The sequence below is a fragment of the Zerene cesonia genome, chromosome 25, assembly GCF_012273895.1.
Source record: "Zerene cesonia ecotype Mississippi chromosome 25, Zerene_cesonia_1.1, whole genome shotgun sequence".
NCBI lineage: Eukaryota > Metazoa > Arthropoda > Insecta > Lepidoptera > Pieridae > Zerene > Zerene cesonia.
The window spans coordinates 5,512,243-5,522,495 of record NC_052126.1 but is presented as its reverse complement, the minus strand read 5'-3'; the positions used below and the strand labels follow the sequence as shown (position 1 = coordinate 5,522,495).

The 10,253-nt window shown below is 34.4% G+C and overlaps 1 protein-coding gene across 3 annotated transcripts in view; it reads left to right on the top strand.

Moving 5' to 3' along the window:
• The window catches only part of LOC119836806, a 90,893-nt gene that overhangs the window by 66,830 nt on the left and 13,810 nt on the right, over positions 1-10,253 (top strand). For all 3 annotated transcript variants that reach the window (XM_038362277.1, XM_038362275.1, XM_038362276.1), the window contains one exon: positions 3,999-4,039. The gene's annotated coding sequence lies outside the window, so the exon portion shown is untranslated. The remainder of the gene's footprint in view (positions 1-3,998; positions 4,040-10,253) is intronic.

Sequence of the window (10,253 nt, the reverse complement as noted above, 5' to 3'; positions counted from 1 at the left end):
AAAACTACGAAGTACTACTAGGAGTTACTAAAAACAACTAGTACTGCTAGAATCTCAATATTAACTTACATTTATGATGTCTCCATTCAAATCTCTTATTCAGTTACAAAGCTAACCAAATTATTTAATTCCAGCATTCATCTCACTAAAACCGTGACATTTAAATTGCCATAAAATATAATAGGTACTCAACAAAATTACCAACCAGCTCTCGGACCAGAATCCATTTATAATCTACCGACACACCAAGGGCATTTAGTATTCATCTTCATAGTTGCGAAATTGTCAATTGTCACTTGCGTAATTCTAACGCATCGACTGTTGCGTTGCGTCAGCGATGACACCGGGTCAAAGAGCAAATTCTTTAAATTATAGTCAGGGAGCTGGCCGTAATTTTCCATGCGACTTCTTATTTTATGTGAAGTATGAAAGAAATAGCATATTTATTCACCACGTCTGCAATGCTTTCAATCATTGGCATGGTAACTAATAACTAACTGAGTAATAAAATATATTTTGGACACATGTCTCTAACACAACAGACCTCCAAAAACTACCAGCACCTACAAAAACTCCCTATATAAGTATGGATAACTATCCATTGCAGTTAGTTTTATCAGTATAGACAAAGCCCGTTTCCTTTTCCTCACCCTTCCCAGTCCATACCATCATCCAGAGATAAATTACCTTACCCCTTTCCCATTAAAAGAGGGCAGCGCCTCTACAAATGTTCATGGGCGGTGGTGATCGCTTACCATCAGGCGAACCACCAGCTCAGTTGTCCACTATGACATAAAAAAATACAACAATAATCAAAAATAATCCCCTTGACACGTAAAATAAGTCGAAATACAATAAATATTAAATACCATACTCATTCCAATGTGGGTCAATGCACCTAGAGGTCGTAAATATGACGGATATCTAAGGTCATATGACAGTTAAGGAATATTTCAATTACTAATATATTTATTTAGTTAGCCCGATTGCGTTAATACGGGTGTGGTTTTTTTAACCGACGTCCAATTTCATCCATCCATACTTACAAATTTCACGTTTATAATACAAGTAAGATATTTAAAATAATTAAAAAGGTTCGTTCTGTCTCATCATTGATAATTCAAATTTTTTCAATATTTCAAACAGTCGAAAAAACTATCAAATGATGACCTACCTAGCACCTAATAAGACCTAATATATAAACAAAATCAACTCCACAAAAGCACAGCACTTCTCGAGGTGACGCGTAACAAACAAACGTCCCGTTACCGCTGACCGGGTGAGAGGTCTTGACTTTGCCCGTGATTGTAATACTAGTAATTTTGTTCTGCTTGTGTGTATTGGATTGTAACGTCAGCAAATAAAGCTAATTTTTATCTTTATTCTATTTATTCACCTGTTGCCAGCTGAAAATATTCAATCAAAATCTAGTATATTTATCATATTCGTGTTTTTTAGCGTTAGCAAATAAATCTTAATTTTTGTTTTTTTTTCTTTGCTAGGTTGAAATGATAATTGTAAATGACGAAAGAATGACTTGATCGATGTTAAGATACATTTTATCGCAAAAAATGGGGTAAAAGGTGTTGAAATAGGGGATGAAAGCAATATAAGCGAAATCCACGTGGCTAAAGCCGCGGGCGGAAAGCTAATGTATTATAAATACGAGAGTTGTAAATATGTTTGTGTATATCCATATTATTAATAGTAAATGTTAAAACTATGTAATGACTGAATGAATGATTCAATGAATGATTCAAAAGTGCTTCTATAAAAAGTTTAATTGAATAAATAAAGTTTGAGTTTTAGTTTAATACATAGTATGAATAACTTTTTAATTTAAAAATCAATGAAACACAGATATTTTTTTCCGTTTGTTTAATCTTAATAAAGTCAAGTTATGGGATAGATAGATTTTTTGCAACAACGGATAAAAATAATTAGCATAATAAATGTTTTCCTTCCCGCTGCAGGAATGCAGACCCAATCGATTACATACCATAATCCATACATAGTCCTATTTATGAGCTTTTTCTCAACATTTTTTTTTTTGCTATAATTTTCTGGTAAATGATTTTTCTGCGAACCGTACCCCATTACTTGTTTCGTGTGTGACCGACGTAATTTTCCAATGGCCGTGTTATCAGTTCGCAAATAACTCACAAAATTATCCGCAATCGGGAGAAAGTCGATCCACCTTTGATCCCGTAATTAGCATATGATTTGTTTACATTTATATTGTTTATTTGATTAAATTAACCTTATTAATAATTAAAGTTTAAACTATGCTTTAAACTATGCTTTAAAAGTTTAAACTATACTTATGTGTATGGTATTAGGCACTAGGTTTTTGCCGCGATTTCGCGTGGAATAAGATTTGGTTTAACCTCTTTTCATCGTCATTGATAAATTCAAATGAAATATTTCAGACAGATTGAAGCGTAATCAATAAAGCGTCAATTAAAAAGCTACTAATTCATCCGAAATCTGTTTTATATCGAAAAACCAATCCTCGGCGTCGCGAGGCCGACTCGTACTTGACCAATTTTTTATGTATATGTATAATATTCATTCGTATATGATACTTATTCTAAAATGATAGGTCTCGAGTCTAGACAATCTAGGTTGACCTACGACCTGAACTAGACGTAATAAGGTCAAGCGTGTGCCGGATAAGATTAGTCCGAGCACTAAATAATGTTCCCCATGTATCTTGTATAATGACTGATATTTGCTGGAGTAGCCTTCACTGTTGTGATTTATTTGGTTTAAATTTCTCTTTACGTACCTATTAAATGACTTCACAGTTATTTGCCGGGTAAATCCGGGGTAAAATAGCCAATGTCACTCGGTAAATATGACTACAATATATAAAGCTGTCTTCTGGCGTCTGTTACCATGTATTTTATTTTAACACTTTTATTACACATTAATTATAGAAAGAAGAAAAAAGAAAAAGAAAATATAAACAATAGTTAAAGATAATGTATAACGGGGCGGCCTTATCACATTAGAGTGATTTCTTCCAGGCAACCCCTTAGGTAAAGGATAAATATTAGGTGTACAAAGGGAGGCAGAATAACATTTATGTATGTATGCTTACAACGGATTTTGATCTTTTATTTTAAATTAAAGAGTGATGCAAGAGGATTTTTTTGTATGTTTATTTTTCATATCCATTATAAACGACTCCTAAAGTATCGCGTGCGTAGCAGCAGGCAAAAGCTAGTTTGGGATAAATTTAAGGTAGTAAAAAAACTTTCATTTAGGGTCTTAGATTTTAACCCACTTTAAACGGACTGATTTAATTCAAAACTTGCACAATTATCAAGGACTAGCTGCGCCCTGCGGTTTCACCCGCGTAAGTCCGTATCCCGTAGAAATATCGAGATAAAAAGTTGCCTATATGTTATTCCAGTTGTCTAGCTATCTACGTACCAAATTTCATTGCAATCGGTTTAATAGCTTTTGCGTGAATGAGCAACAAACACACACACATCCTTACAAACTTTCGCATTTATAATGTTAGTAGGAAGTAGGATTGGTGACAATGCAATAATTAAACGAGTATATCTCATTATCTTGATTAGAATCGCCAGGATTAAATAATTTCCATACGTATCCTCTGTATAAGAGAAAGTGTTTGAATTAAGTTGGTTTTATCATCAAAGCGATTTTTTGAAGTGAAACTTCTTTAGAATCGTTGTGATTTCAAACCTGATGCAACGGAAAAAACGACAGGTGAGAGACATAAATACAAAAATGTGTAGAATGAAGCTGGCAAAGAATGAGACAGAAATATACATACTGTTTTATATATATTCATCTCATTCTTTTGTCGATTTAAAGTTTCACGTCTATCGCGTGTGAATCGCACACACACCTTTTTTTTAACTCTATTTATCAATAAGAAAGTAACTTAAATTTTGTGTGTGTTATCTTTAATGAAATTATCTACAATAAGTATATAATAATAATATACTTCTATTCTGTTTCAGATAACGATATCAGATATAAACCTTCGAAGCCTGTTTATAAAGTAAGTAATGCATATATTATAACTTTAATTAGCACTTGTGAAGTTGATAATTACAATTAAAAAAAGTCCCTATGTACGCTTAAATCTTTAAAACTACGCAACGGATTTTGACGAGGATTTTTTTAATAGATAGAGCGATTCAAGAGGAAGATTTATATGTATATCAATATCTATTAAACTAAGCCGAAAAAGCGTGCAAAGCCGCGGGCGAAAGCTAGTATAAAATACACCTTATCGACGATAACGGCGCAACCGGTTAAATAATAAGTGTAAATGATCGATGTTCCTTACATCCGGGCTTGTTTTAATCTAAACTAATGTATATAAGATGTTATCTCATTAGCTAACTTCCCGCCCCGGCGCCGCTTGATTCTGTGCGGCTATCTTGTTTGTATAATCATATTTGTAGAGTATCATTAATAATAATATAATATTATAATGATATAAATTTATTTCTCATCAAATTACAAGATTTTTCTTAATTATAGACATTTACAATAAATTGGATACGATTTCTTACTATGTGTTTCTATAATTTAAATTTAGGTGTGATATAAGTTTGAAAGTATATTAAACTAGACGCTCGTCCCGACTCCGCTCGGATATTAAAATTCCTGTTATCCCAAGGAAGAATTTAACCGGGATAAAAAGTATTCTATCACCCAAGTCAGCTCATACTGTCTGTGTACCATATTTCCTCAAAATCCGTTGAGAAGTTTCAGCGTGATTAACGGACACACATCCAAACAAACAAACCTTCACATTTATAATATTAGTCTGATTAAAGCGGTTAGTTAAAATACCGCCCGTTTCATAGCCACACATTATAACGCTCCCACTACATATTAATGGCGTGATCCGTTAAACTCTAGTTCATTTAACGCAACTAAACCGTCACAATCAATTGCGAGTTAAGTCATGAGCTGCGCTCCGACCGAACTTTGATTTCTTTTATTCAATTTTTGTTACAGCGCCATCTAGTGAATGATTTAAAAACAAATATTTAATTTTCGTTTTGCTGTTGTGTCCACAGAATTGTATATTGTATTGTATTATCGCATATTTTAAGAGAAAACAAGAATTGTAAAAGAAAACCTGAATATTAAGAAAAAACAAAATTTTCAGGTAGTAAGCAGCTAAATATTTTGTGATTAACGAAAAGAAATTTCATCAATATCGTTTCAGTAATTAAAAGTATACAAACCAATGTGTTATGTAAAAACCTTATGATATTTAGCAGTCCTTAAATCCTACTAATATTAAAAATGCGAAAGTTCTTAAGGATGTGTGTATGTTTGTTGCTATTTCACACAAACTACTGAACCGGTTGCAATGAAATTTGGTACGTAACTAGCTGTACAACTGGAACAACATATAGGCAACTCTTTATCCCGATATTCCTACGTGATACGGACTTACGCGGGTAAAACCGCGAAACGCAGCTAGTATTTTATAAAAAAAGACGTAAAATAGAAAACTAGCATAATTTCAAACATTAAGCATTAATTAATTCTATATCAGGCGCCTGCGCATATCAAATGATCAAAATTAGCATAAACCAAACATTGAAATGTCTGATGTTCAAAATTGACATTTCCCCCCCTTAAACAAACAAACTTACGTAAAGATTATTAATTAATAGTCACTACTCTTCGTTATAGCTGTTTTCGCGTGATTGTGTTACAAACATCCGAAAACTCGACGCAGTTCTAACGAGCATTTTGCGACTACAGAATATATTAGTTATTGCTTTGTGCCATCGCGTACACGTCAAACATTCCTTTACAAAAAGGTTGCCTGGAAGAGATTGCTCTTGAGCAATATGGCCGCCTTATAGTGCATATGTGCCGGCATGGTCTTTTTTTTACGATGTCAATTTACTTTTCGGTAATATGTAAAATAAAGAATAAATAAATAAAAAAAAAAATAAAAAAAAAATGGTTGGACCTATATTTACTTTACTGTAAGAGCAAGTTGTGTTTCATCCTATCCTACTAATATTATAAATGCGAAAGTTTGTAAGGATGTGATGTGTGTTTGTTGCTCTTTCACGCAAAACCTACTGAGCCGATTGCAATGAAATTTGGTACGTAGAAAGCTGGACAACTAGAATATCATATAGGCAACTTTTTATCCCAATATTCCTACAGGATACGGACTTACGCGGGTGAAACCGCGGGGCGCAGCTAAATATAGTTATCCAGTGAAACTCCACACCGTGTAGTTAATTAAAGAGTCCTCAGTTCAGTTCTTTTTTACGTCATATCGGGCAACTGAGCTGGTGGTTCGCCTGATGGTAAGCGATCACCACCGCCCGTGAACAGATATAGTGCCTCTATGAATGCGCTGTCTGCTTTTGAGGTATTATGAATAAGAAATAGACGATTGGACTGATAAAGATAAGGAAAAAATACAGGCCTCCGTAAGTCTCAGTTTAAAAATCCGCATTTGCTAATATAATTTAAAACACAATAAAAATATTTATAATTGCAAAGCCCACAACCTTTAAATCATTTTCAAATCATAACATCAATTAATAAACTATTTACGACCATTAATAACAGTTCATCAACTGGGTACAATCGCGGTCATAAATAACGGATCTCGTCATTAAAATGCAAGTTTGTCTCAATCAAAGAATCGAGTCCTGCCAGGACGTTCACCCATGAGTGGAAGAGATTTACAGTTCGAACTAACTTACTGGGACACCTTGTGTTATTTTTTTTTATGTTTTTTTTATCTTATTGGTTTCCAAACAACTTATCCTACTAGTCCTTTTTTTATAGTGGGGAAATCTTGCTAGATAGAGATACCCACGGCCCCCGGGGATGGAGCTGTGGGTTATGTCGGATTCTTACCGACCAAAACCCCACTGTGTTCCGTCTAGCCACTTGAGTGAAGGGTCCACGGGAGCTGGTTAAAATACGTCCGCGACATCCTACTAGTCCTACTATCCTACTAATATTATAAATGCGAAAGTTTGTAAGGATGTGTGTGTGTTTGATGCTCTTTCACGCAAAAACTACTGAACCGATTGCAATGAAATTTGGTACGTAGACAGCTGGACAACTGGAATAACATATAGGCAACTTTTTATCCCGTTGTTCCTACGGGATACGGACTTACGCGGGTAAAACCGCGGGGCGCAGCTAGTATAATGTAATTTTAATATAGTTTTAGCACTTCAATTAGGTCTAGGCGTTATAATACTTGTTTTATGGGCTAACCGTTGCTAAGCAACCGTAAACTGTTAGATTGAATGGTGATATCACAGTGCTTTGTGGGAGTCTTATACGCTTCTTAAGTGTGATAGAAGCTATGATATCTACACTAGTATTATAAAGAGGAAGAATTTGTATTTTGGTTTGTTAGTTTGTCTGTAATGGATATACTCAAAAACGACTGTAACGATTTTAAAAATTCTTTGCCATTACAAAGCTGCAACTTTGCTGAGTGACATAGGCTATATATGTATCACGGGTGAAGCCGGGGCGAAATGCTAGTTATAAATAAAAAGAGATAGATATCACATTAGCACACACAAATTGTTGAGACACAAACTAAGGCAATTGTTGCAGTTTGATTTAGTCGCTATCTCTTTCTATCTTATACATTCCGTATTAGCTATCGCTGTCGTAGTTTTAAATTACTGTATACTATTAATAAACGTGAGTTTGTTATTTAGTTGTTTGTCCGTCAATCACGCTGAAACTGCTTAACGGATTTTGATGAAATTTAGTATGTAGACAGGATATTTCCATCCCGATCAAATGCTCCCTTGGGATAAAACAGGAATCTTGATACCCGGGCGGAGCCGGGACGAGCGTCTACTAACCCATATAATTCAAACATAATCGAATTGAGAACCTTCTTCGCTTTTGAGAACTTCGTTTAAATTATTTTATATCAATTGACAACCCTATTTGTATCTGTACAAAAAACAATTTAAAAGTCCAATAATTTGACCTTTCATTATCAATACTAATTGGGAATGTTAGGTCAAGGTCAACACATGAATATTTTTTATTTATAAGCTACAGACTATCCAAAGAGTTTTTACACCGGATTTGATATGATTCCTAAAAGATAATTCTAGAAGCATCGATATGGATGGCAGTCCAAATCATGATATCGGGCAGTTACTAACGGCATACATACATACATACGGGCAGAAAACGACGCAGTTTAGTAAAGAGGCTAGGCGAGGCTATTAATGAAATGACTGAGTTCGGCAGCGACATATACATAATAAAAATGAAAAATTTTATTGTTTCTTTATTTCTCTGTAACTCAAAAACTGCTCTTGTGATAAAAAATATATACCAATACAAGGTGAAATGAATAAATAAATTAAAATCGTTTATTTTTTTTAACAAGTTATCTGAATAAGAGATGGTGCTTTTAGTTAAGTGTTTTATCTTTCACTAGAGATCCGCCCCGACTTCGCCCTAAGGCTATATATATGTGCATATATATAGCCTTACACAATAAATGGGCTATCTAAAACTGAAAGATTCGTGCCTTTAAACAAACAAACTTTACGATATTATATGATCACTATAGATAACTTAGAAAATCTTCACCGATCAACATGGACTAGACATATTATACTCACCCTACAATCCCAAGCGAAGCCGGAGGAAGCGGGTATATTTTCACACGAACCCACAGCCACCAGCCAGCCTCGTTATCGACCGACGCGTTCAGAATGTAAATGGATGTCACAGGTTTAGAGGCATAACGGTATCCACAGTATCCACTTCCCTTCCTGCATGGAATTAAGCGTAAAAAACCGGCCAAGTACGGCCGGTAGTCGCTACTGCGGTGCTTGTTGACTGGTCCTTTTGGCTCTGAGATTGATTAGGAAATGTTTTTTATAGACAGAAAAGTACGTATGTATAGAAAATCAGGAACTACAGCGGACTGATATAGCTAGTATAAATTGAATCTCTTCTAATGTGATAATATATATCTGTCTGCCTCTTTCTCTTACTCAAGAAACAAATTTGAATGAAATTTGGTGCAGTGATAGTTTAAAATCACACACGAACATAGGATAATGTAGCTGGGAAATTACACTGAAACGGAAACTACGGGACAAAAACCGCGGACTACGATGTATGTTTTCTTTAACTTCGCAGTTGAGGCCGCGGGGGAAAAGCTAGTTTGTTATAAATGCACTAATTGGGGGCTGCGATTTCATTAACTGTCACGATATGTTGTCTCCTTTCAGCGGTTGATCAATTTATATCATAAGAGATTCAATTTAATTTAGATGACGTTTACGCACTATACACAATGTGAAATTAATGTATTTTAATTAAGGTTTAATGATTAAAACGTTTATTTATGAGCTTCACCTGTATGTTTGTATGTAACCGACTCCTTAATAGTCCATTTTGCCCCCTTATAAACGACAGATTTAATTCAGTCTGTATGCTTAACAAAGATCGATGACTATACATTTTAATTTATATATATACTAGCTGCGCCCATAAGTTTCACCCGCGTAAGTCCGTAGGAATATCGGGATAAAAAGATGCCTATATGTTATTCCAGTTGTCCAGCTATCTACGTACCAAATTTCATTGCAATCGGTTTTGCAGTTTTTGCGTAAAAGAGCAACAAACACACACACACACATCCTTACAAACTTTCGCATTTATAATATTAGTAGGATATATAATAAGTTGATATTGTAATCCTAATTATAATTGTTTAATGATGATCTAAGAAACTCGCTATTGTGTTTCTTAGTTTTTATTCTATATTTATAATCATTTTTGTTTACAATTGGCTATTTTAAATGAACACATAACGATATAAACTATTTCACTTACTTCATAAAGGTAAAAACATTACCCACATCGACCGCGGTCGGTTAAAAACGCAACTCATCACAGTCATTTTGTTTTAAAGAATCCAGCACGATTACCTTGTCCAATTATCACACGAACACAATTCTTTAATTGGACGCCAGTTTTTGCGATTTGTTCGATTTTATTTACGTATGTCTCAAATGAGCACTTCTTAATCCGCTTTTTCATCATTGTTTATTTTATGTTTCTACATATAACTAGCTTTTGACTGCGGCTTCGCGCGCTTTAAATTCGCAGTAAAACCTCTTTCTTCCCTTTTTTTAACACGCTTTTTTATTAGCTTCACTTGTATGTTTGTATGTATGTAACTCACACCCGTTTTTCTCCCACTTCCC